Source organism: Cupressus sempervirens, chromosome 2 (assembly GCF_028749045.1).
Source record: "Cupressus sempervirens isolate cs-2001-9-10 chromosome 2, ASM2874904v1, whole genome shotgun sequence".
Taxonomy (NCBI): Eukaryota; Viridiplantae; Streptophyta; class Pinopsida; order Cupressales; family Cupressaceae; genus Cupressus; species Cupressus sempervirens.
In genome coordinates this window covers 279,397,966-279,408,534 of record NC_143119.1, presented here as the reverse complement: position 1 = coordinate 279,408,534, position 10,569 = coordinate 279,397,966, and positions in this window count along the sequence as shown.

The window sequence follows — 10,569 nt, the reverse complement described above, 5'->3', positions numbered from 1 at the left end:
TGAAGTTGAGTTGCTTGATGACATGGATATATCTCCTATATTCAATATTTCTTATTTTTATAAGTATCATGAGTCAGATGATGAAGTTTTTTTATCAGATGATTATCCTAAGAAGCAGATTGAAGAAGTTGAATAGGTATTAGAATAAAGATTTCATAAAAGAACAAGAGAAAAAGATTACTATGAGTATTTGGTGAAGTCAAATAATAGACCCTTACAAGATGCTATATGGATTTCTCAATCTGATTTGGATTCAACTTAGGTTGTGACACTTGTATAATTCAAGAAAAACATCTCTTTCAACCTTGGTTGTCTAATGTAGGAGCATCCTAGGTTGCCTTGTAATCCTGCACTTTTTCATTCATTATGCCTATTATTGCCAAGTTCCAGTTACTATCGAGTGCTAGTTACTACTGAGTTCCAGTTACTGTCAAGTTCTAGTTGCTATTGAGTTCCAATTGCTATTGATTTCCAATTGCTACTAAGTTCTAGTTTCTACCAAGTTCTAGTTACTACTGAGTTCCAGTTGCTACCAAGTTCTAGTTACTACTAAGTTCTAGTTGCTACCAAGTCCCACTTACTGCCAAGTTCTAGTTGTTGTTGATTCATCTAGTGTTGGCTAAGTGTTCATTCATATGCCGAGTGAACTTGATATTTTATGATGCTTGGGTCCTTCTTTGACCAATTTGTCTATGTTTTGGTTCTTAGTTGGAGCCGACTTTTGTATTTAATTTGGTTCATGAATTCAATGATAGGATCTTGTCTAGGGATGATTGTTGACCTTTTTGAGATTGACCTTTCTTTGATGTAATATTCTAGAATATTTTGTAATATGTTTTGGCAAGTAAAAATAGAGTGCTTAGGCTTAGGTTGAACGAAAAATTAGAGGGTTTTGAAAGGGGAATGCATATGTGTTTGAAAATGTACATTTGAAGCTAGATCATGAATCTTGAATGTATTTTGTAGCTATTTGTAACCCAGAAGGCCTTACTGCTAGGCATGTATGTTGATTACTTGATGAATCAATAAAGTATTGTATTCTCTTTCTCCCCTTAGTGTTGTTCTCTTTTATTTTCTTTCATTTTGTTTACTCTGTAAGGTGGTTTGGATAGATGGGTGTGCCCTTGTCCCTAGTTATTTCTTTCCTCCTTATATTTACACCTTAGAAAAATAGCATAGTAGATAGAAGGAATAGATCAATTATGGGTTGTGTAAGGATACTGATGATAGAGAAACATGTTGATATCAAATACTAGAAGGAAGCAATAAACACAACAGTTCATACCTTGAATCAAGTTCAATCGAAGAATGACTTAGATCAAACACCTTATGAATTATGGTATGGCTATAAACCTAATATATGTTATTTCAAAGTATTTGGAAGCAAATGTTATATCTTGAAGGAGTCAAGAGAAGTAAAATTTGATGTTAAAAGTGATGAAGACATATTCATAGGGTACTCCAATAAGAGAAAAGTGTACAAATGCTTGAATCTATCTACTCACAAAGTTCTAGAAAGTGCACATGTAAAGATTAATGAATTTGCAAAAGAGTGTGAAGAACAAAGTAAGACAGAACCTAAAAATTACAAAAACTTTGTTTACTATGAACCTAATACTTTACCTAAAGTTTAAGAAAATCATAAGTCTTCACCACTCAAGTCCCCAAAATCCCCATTTTAAGTTGAGTCTCAATCTTAAGGACCTAAGTCTCAGTCAGAAGGACCCAAGTTTTAGCCATTGCAAACCAAGTAATCTAATGGACCCAAGTCATAGATAGTGGGACCTAGGCATGATTCAGAAGATCATGGTGAACCAAATAAATTCAAAGAGGAGCCTAGACTTGCTAGATATGTCAGAAGGCATCATGCAAATTAGAAAATCATAAGAGATTAGTCAAAAGGTACAATGAAAAGGAACAAATTAAAAGGCACATGTTTTCTTACTGAGTCTGAACCTAGTGTTGTTAAAGATGCATTAGAAAATGAAAGTTGGATTGAGGAAATGAATGAAGAAATTGATTAGATTGAAAGGAACAAAACTTCAACTCTTGTTCCTAGACCCAAGGACAAGAATATAATTGGTACAAAATGGGTATTCAAAAATAAGTTGAATGAGAATTGAGAAGTTTCAAGAAACATTGAAAGGTTAATATGCAAGGGTTATGCTCAAGAAGAAGGTATTGATTATGGAGAGAAATTTTCTCCTGTTGTGCGACTAGAAGGTGTTAGAAGACTACTTTCATATGCAACACACAAAGGATTCAAAGTATATCATATGGATGTGAAATCATCTTTCTTGAATGGGATCTTAGAAGATGAAGTCTACATTGAGAAACCATAAGGTTTCATTGATCCTAGAAAAAGGAATTTTTTTGCAAATTACTTTAAGCCTTGTATGGTCTCAAACAAGCCCCTAGATTGTGGTATGAAATATTATATAATTATCTCATAAAAAATGGTTTTCAAAGGACTAATGATAACAACAACCTATATATCAAAGAAGGACTAGATAAGAATATAGTGTTGGTAAAAATATTTGTGGATGATACATTATTTACTAGAAATTATGACTGTTGGCCAATTTCACCTCCCCACCAAAATAAAAAGATTCAAATTTAAATAGTACAACATTCATATTTTTGAAATAATCAATTATATTAGGGCACACAAATAAATCTTTCAAGACCTTAGGTTATATCTTTTCCTAAGTGTTTTTGTATTTTAAATATATCTTTTTTAGTCCATGTTTTATCCACCATCAGATCAAGAAGGATCAAGGGTTGTCACTTTGTTGCTGTCATAATTTGCAAAACATTTTTTCATAGAAACAAAGCAATGAATTGACACATTTCCATGGCCCCCTTTCCTTGGTCAATGCAATCATCAATTGGTTTGGTATCTCCATCATCTAATCTTATGAGATCAATGGTGGGAACTTTCTTGCATCTCCAAAATGAACAATCTTTAAACAATGCAGGCAAGTGCCTTGCCTACATGTGGTAGGTGGGTCATGTTTCTATTGTGGGATGTGGGTGAAGTAGACAAAGTGTCTGATGTACTACATGGGGCCACATTTCCTATTGGTTATTATGCTGTTAAGATTAATGCATTTTTGGAGCCATCAGATGTGAGAAGATCCATGGTTATCTCTTTATCTCTTTGTAGTGATGCAAGGTAGTTATGTCATGTGAAAAAGTGAGAGGTTGAGATTTATACATGGTGGGCCTAGTTTGAAAGGTAATAACTGCAGTCGAATTGTGGTTAGGTTGTAAAGTTGGAAGATATCATAGTTAAGTTTTGAAGGGTGGCATGATTAGTTTGTTAAGATGGTCAAATGCATGAAGACTTTAAGAGCTAGCAAAACAAAATAATATTACTAGTCCACATGGCTCATCTTAGTTTCCTAGCAGATTGACCTACTAATTTTGTTGATTTGTCGAGCCAAGAACAAGAGAAGATAGGGTTTCTTGCATGATCTGATCTTTTCAATTGATCCCAACTTCTTTAGATTTATTTTTGTGCTAGAAATCATGTAGAGACATTATTTATACCATATAATTATCCATTTGAGGGGTTCTAGCATTGATTGGCATCATTTTTGTCATTTCCAAGGTTTACTCTAGTCAGGGTTTCTATGATTTTCATGTCTCTACAAATGTACTAGATTAGATCTATTGCTTGGATCACCTTGATTTCTTTTTGAGCACTTAATAATAGTGATTATTGAGTAACTCCAGTTAGAAACATCTTACTTATGATTGAACTATAAAAAAAAGGTTGTAATTCTTTCTTATGGTCAATTCTTCTCTATTTCTTTGATATTGCTTTGGAAGTTCACAATAAATCCCCTTTTCCTTTGGACCTAATGGAATTCTACCTTATCTTTGTTAGCTATTGATGATTGTGCAAGATCTATTTTCTTTTATTCAATGTTTTGTGGCTATCTATAATTTGCATGATTGTATCCCTTTTAACTTATGAATGATATATAAGTGAACTCTCTTCTTCCTTGTGTTATTCATTTTGGTTTTCTAATCTGCATGTGATTGTTGGATTTAAACAAGTCTAAATCTATATATCTTTGGTCTCATAATAGTTCAAGTGTGCATGTATGGGAAGATATTGGTTTGAACACTCTATTTTTGTGCATCACTTCCCTCGGTTAGAATAAGTAGATTTTCTTTCATGCATTCCTTCTCCCTTTTCCTCTCCAAGAGTAATTAGGTGCACTGGAGACTCAACCTCATAGTTCAAGTCCCACAGCTTGGAGGTTGTTTCCATGTTTTACAAGGCTATCCTTAGGTAAAAACTTTGGACAAGGGGGCAAGCTTTTGTGACAAAAATGACTTATGTAAATTTGTTTATGTGGAAATGAGTCAAGAATTTTAAATGTCAATGTTTGGAGAGATTTAAAAAAAAAATTGGCTTGCAAATTTAATAGATGAAGGATGGTATCTACATTACTTAATCAAAATACATCAATGATATATTGAAGAAATTTGAAATGGAGGATTCTAGACTAGTTGAAATACCCATGTCTACTAGACATAAGCTTTCCAAAAATGATGATTCCAAGGAGGTTGACCAGACTACATATAGATCAATGATTGGAAAACTTTGTTATGTAGTGCAAACAACACCTGATATTGCATTAATAGTTGGTATGGTGGCCAAATTCTTTGCTAAAGAAAATCATATGATGGAAATCAAAAAAATCTTGAGATATCTAAAAGGTACTGAAGATTATGGTTTTTGGTATAAGAAAGGAGGCAACTTTGAATTGAAATCATTCACTGATATTATTTGAGTAGAAAGTGTTGATGATAGAAAGAGCACTAGTGGTGAAGCATTCTTTCTTGGAAAGAGGGTAGTATCCTGGACAAGAAAGAAGAAAAATGATATCTCTTGGTCTATAAAAAAAGTAGAATATGTTGTAGCAGTAGTCAATTGTTCCAACATTTTTTGTTTCAAACAACTGTTGTTAGGTATGACGGATGAGATCAAGGACCTAGTTGTTGTCTTTTGTGATAACACCAGTATAATCAACATATCCAAGAATCTAGTGATGCATACCAAGACCAAGCACATTGTAATAAAATATCATTTCTAGATTGAAATATGTGAATAGAAAAGAATAGATTGCAAACATATTCACCAAGCCATTTCCTAAGGATGAATTTTTGTATCTAAGAGGTAAGCTAGGGATCATTCCCCTATCTAAAGCTCACTAATGATATTTTAGTGATGCATCAACCGAGCATTTTGAAGATCAATCAAGTTGATGTAGTATTCATAGAGCAGATTGCATATGAATTAGTATACCATGACATGGAAAATACATTGATTATTTTCTTCGGCATAAGATGTCAAAAAGGGAGAGTTTTTCATATCGAAAATTAGAAATTTTGAGTTAGATGTCAAAGAGGAGAGTTTGTTATCAAAGACAAAAATTGTAGCCATTGCAATCAGAGAAATTAGAGAGATTGATGTCAACGGGAGTTCACACTAATAGAGGGAGTTATCATGGATGATAATCAAAATAAAACTAATGATATTATCCTTCTATTTTTCTCTAAAAAAAACCTTTGTATCATGACATGTTGTGTTGTCATCAATGCCAAAGAGGGGGATTATTGAATACAATTATTTAAATATATGTTGTCTTTGATGTTACACAAATGTCAAGTCTTTACCAAGAAATCAATCTCATTCAAGCTTACTCAAGCATTGGAGAGAGTTTCATTTGTATTCTGAGTGTTCTAGGAAAGATAGCACAGAACTAGTGTCAACAGAGTTCACTTAGTTACCAAAGGAAGTTGGCATGGAACCAGTGTTAACCAAGATCACTTCGTTACTAAAGGAAGTTTGAAAGAAAGTCTTTTTTGAGTTAGTGTTTACTGATTTGGGTTAGATAATGAAGGATTTTCTTGTATCAACATATTAGATCTGACAGTTTTATTGGTTAGTTCTAGTGAACTCAAGGGGTGAATATTATTTGTTTGAAAGTGTATTCAAGCTAACTTGACAAATTAAATCATATAAATATAAGGTCAATTGAAGATTGAATTGTAAGAAGCATGGGATTGAAAAGATAAATTAAGGAAGCAACTTGAAAGGATGTCATAGTATCCAAGTTAGTCGAGATGCAAAAAAATTCTAATTAAGAAGGATCAAGTATTCAATCCAAAATAGAAATCTAAAATCAGAAAAGATAGTTTCATTAGCAATTAGGTCAAGTCATTGTTACTTTCTAATAATTGTAGCAGTGAATCAAATCTCTTAATAGAGTTAGCCTAACATCTATTTTCCAAATCCTCTAACAAGGCGACATTTCTAGATTTAAGTGTCTAAAGACCTCTAAAAAGGCCACTCCTAATAGGGTGAACTAAATCCTTTAATAGGGTTGCATCTAATAGTTTTTTTTGTAACCTTTAACAAGGTTGGCTCCCAATAGGGCTCACTTCAAAAGAGTGAAAAATAATAACTAGTTGCAATTTGTTGTATTCCCAAATTGGGTTTCCACATTAAATCTTGGTGTCTCTTATGTTCATGCTATTTGATTTATGTTTTTGCAACTAAGTTAATTAAGGTTAAACATACTAAACACCTTAAGAAGTGATTATTTTAGTGTTTACCTAATGACAATAATTCTTAGTGTAAACCATGTACTCCTGTGTTAATCGGGATACAACAATATTTCAATTTTAGCAAAGATTTGGTTTTGAATTGTATTGACATCTTAAGGGATCTTGGATATTTTTTGTGGTAATTGATTCACCCGCACCCCCCGTCCCCCCCTTCCCACCTCTTAGTTACTCCCCTTATATTTACAATAGTACCAACCGAGTTAGGAGTTGATAGGAGGACAACTGAACCCACTATCCAACAAGCAAATTTCTTTCCATATTTCAACAATTATGATTTTATATGTGTAACAACATCCTCATTAGAATATAATCAATGTATTTATTGAAAGTGTGATGATCAAGAGTTGTAGTTCTAATGAGGATTCTATATACTGATGATATTCTCATCAGTTATTGAGCTTAGGTGGTTGTCATAATTGAGACAAAAGTGAGTTACAAATATAATTGGTATTTCATCTATCCAATGGCATGTTTATCACTCTCTAAGCTCTTGTTTCCATCATAATTCTAACATTACCTAAAATATATCAAAAAGTAAACCATCAATTATATAACATCCTTAGATGTTGGATATCTAACAACTATAGCATCATAATCCTAACTATCATGTGTTTCATTTTAATTTATGACACAATTTTTTCAATGGTTCCCTATGTTAACATTATAAAAAATACCTATGAGAACTCTAATAAGTGGCCATTGGGAATTTGACCCAAATGTACTAGTGTCACCAAAGATCTTCTAGTAACCATGAATTTTCATCTTTTAGCATCTTTAAAATATGGTGACTTGAAATCTTCATCTACATGTTCTTGTCCATTTTCATCTATTCTTCTGTTGGTTCTCCCTTGATGTTGAGAACACTCAAACACTCTATATTGTCATTCTTTACAATGGAAACATGTCTCATGAAAACATATTCTTCTTGATCCTTTCCTTCTTCATCTTCATCATTGATCCCTATTATTTTGATCATTATAATAATTGAAATTATTTTTCCTCTTATTCAGATTGCTACTTGATTTGTCATTCTTTTTTTTATCCTCATTTTTACCTCCATGATACCATCTATTGGATCTTCCACCATGACTTCTCCCACCTTTCATTCATTCAAACTTCTTATTTAGAATTTCTAGTACCCTTAAATAAAATTGGTATGCCTCTTTAAAACTGGTCATTTTAACCAAAATTAACTACTCCTAAATAATTGGACTTGACACATTAATGTAAAGGAAAACTTTCTCCTTGTCAACTTCTAGATGGCCTATTCTTATTAGGACTCAATAGAACTCTTTTATATATTGCTAAATAGATCTTCTCGCTTGCTTCAACCTTGGCATTTTATTGAGTAGGTCAAGCACATTATAAATGGGAATGAATTATCTCTTTAATTTCTTAACCATATAATTTCATCCTCTAACTCTCTCCTTTCATCTTCAATTCCACTCCAAAGAAATCTCTTGCCACCAAAGTTTTGCATGTGCTTTAGATTGGCCATAAAAAAATTTACCCTCTCATGATCTTCAATGATACATGAGCATCCAATAGTGTCAGGATCATTGTGTAACACCCAAAAATATTTATTTATAGTTTCTTACATTATAATACACCCCAAACAACTTTCAAAACTCAAATAAGATTTTGAAGGAATTTATTTTTTCTATTTTAACTAGTGCATCTTCTAGAGACCATAATTCATCGCTAGTTGACCTAATTGGCTATTATAATCTCATTTCATAAATGGTGTATTTTAATTTTTGTCTCATAGAGACTCTAGTTAGTTAAGGGTTGACACCATTCTAGAGCCTCTAAAGCCTTAAAAACTAAGTTCAAAATTTTTGTACCCTACTACCAATACCAAAAAAATTAATATCTTCAAGCTATACTTGATCTTGCAATGAAAATTTACTACTAGATTGACATATCCAAAGTGAACCTCTAAGAAATAAATTAAAACATTTTGAACTCTAATGACCAACTTACCAAAAATAGTAAATTTTTAGAAATAGAAAGACTGCAATAATATAACCCTTATTGATGAACTAGATAATATTTTGGGTGATTCAATATTTCCTTACACTTGGGAAGCTCCTATGCCAAAACCATACAATGAACTTCATAAGAGAAAATAACGTGTGTTAATTTTATTAAATAATTATGCAAACATCAAGGACATAAAAAAAGATATACTTAAGAAAACCCTCACTAGTTCATTTTGACTCATTTTACAAAAATTGGTTGAATTTTTGACTTGGTCAAATTTTTCACCAAGCCTTTTAACTGTCAAAATATCGATGCACAATTTGGTCAAAAATTTCATCCTTGTGAATGAGAAATAGTGTCAATACATTGGTAAAAATTTTGACTAAGTTTGGTCAAAGTTTTGACCAACTGTGATTCTTGATCGACTAGGATGCCAAACCCACAATGACATCTTGGTTGATGAGTTGGTCAAAAATTCAACCAAGTTTGGGAAAAAATTTAACCAATTGTGATCCTTGATCGACTAGGATGCCAAACCCATGATGACATCCTGGTTGATGAGTTTGTCAAAAAGTTGACCAAGTTTGGTCAAAATTTTGATGAATTCATAACATTGATCAAATTTTTGACCAACATGCTTTATTTTTAAAAAAATGAAAATTGGATTGAAGATGATTCTAGAAAAAGTGATATTTATCCTTGATATAGAGCCCCCTATGGATTTCACTGGACTTAACTCTTTCTTGGACACAATGGGTACTTCTAGAATTTCATTAAGAACTTTACATAAAACCCTATTGGTTGGATAAGTTGATTCAAAATGACAAGCCATACGCATGGGAGATTGCACCAAAGAAGACCTTTAAGGAGCTCAAACTAGGATAGTGTACACCCATTTTGGTATATCTGAATTGGGACAAGGATTTCTATGTCCATGTGGCCTCTAACATAGAAATCCTTGTGCCAATTTAGATATGCCAAAATGGGTGCACACATTAGCCTTGTTTGAGCTCCTTGAAGGCCTCTCCTTGTGCAATCTCCCATACATATGACTTGCCATTTTGAGTCATCTTATCCAACCAATAGGTTATTTATGAAAAGTTCTTAATGAAAAATTGGAATTACCCAATGTATCCAAGAAAGAGTTAAGTCCAGTGACATCTGAAGGGGGCTCCATATCAAGGATAAATATCACTTTTTCTAGAATCATCATCAATCCAATAATCTTACATAAAATGGTTTTCTCACTTGGGAAATTATTATGCCAACTCCAATTTTAGATGGCTAAGCCAAATTCACAATATTGCGGGATTTATTTAGTTTTCAATGGTTATCTATTTATTTTCTTTTCATATATTCTATATTTGTTTAGCACATACTTGTATGACATCAATATAGCATTGTGTCTTTTGTAGCTTTGAAACACTATCCAAATAATCATAATTAATAGCTTGAATATCTACCATTTTATCATCAACATCTTATGCCTCCTCCCCGCATCATCATTCTCATGGTCATACCAATACACAACCTAACTAAGAACATTTGAAACTTCACATCAAGTACTAATACTATTTAAAGCTTACATGGAAAAAATGAAAATCAATCATTACCTCATGTCGATGTCCAAAAAATAAGTAGGCATTTAGTATTTACTAGTTTATTTAAAACAAAACTTATAAAAATTGAACTACATTTACACTAAGTGGCATATCATTGTTGGACAAGTCGTATTCTAAAGCAATATCATAAAATCATCTTCCTATCACTTGCATCTCCTACCCAATCCCACAATTCCTTGTAACATCAATTCATCATTCCTTAAATATCTCATACCAAAATGTATTATGCCCTTTAATTGTAATTACTCATTATATTTACCTTGACCATTAATAACATATTTTATCTACCCAAATATCTCATCACAAAATGTATATC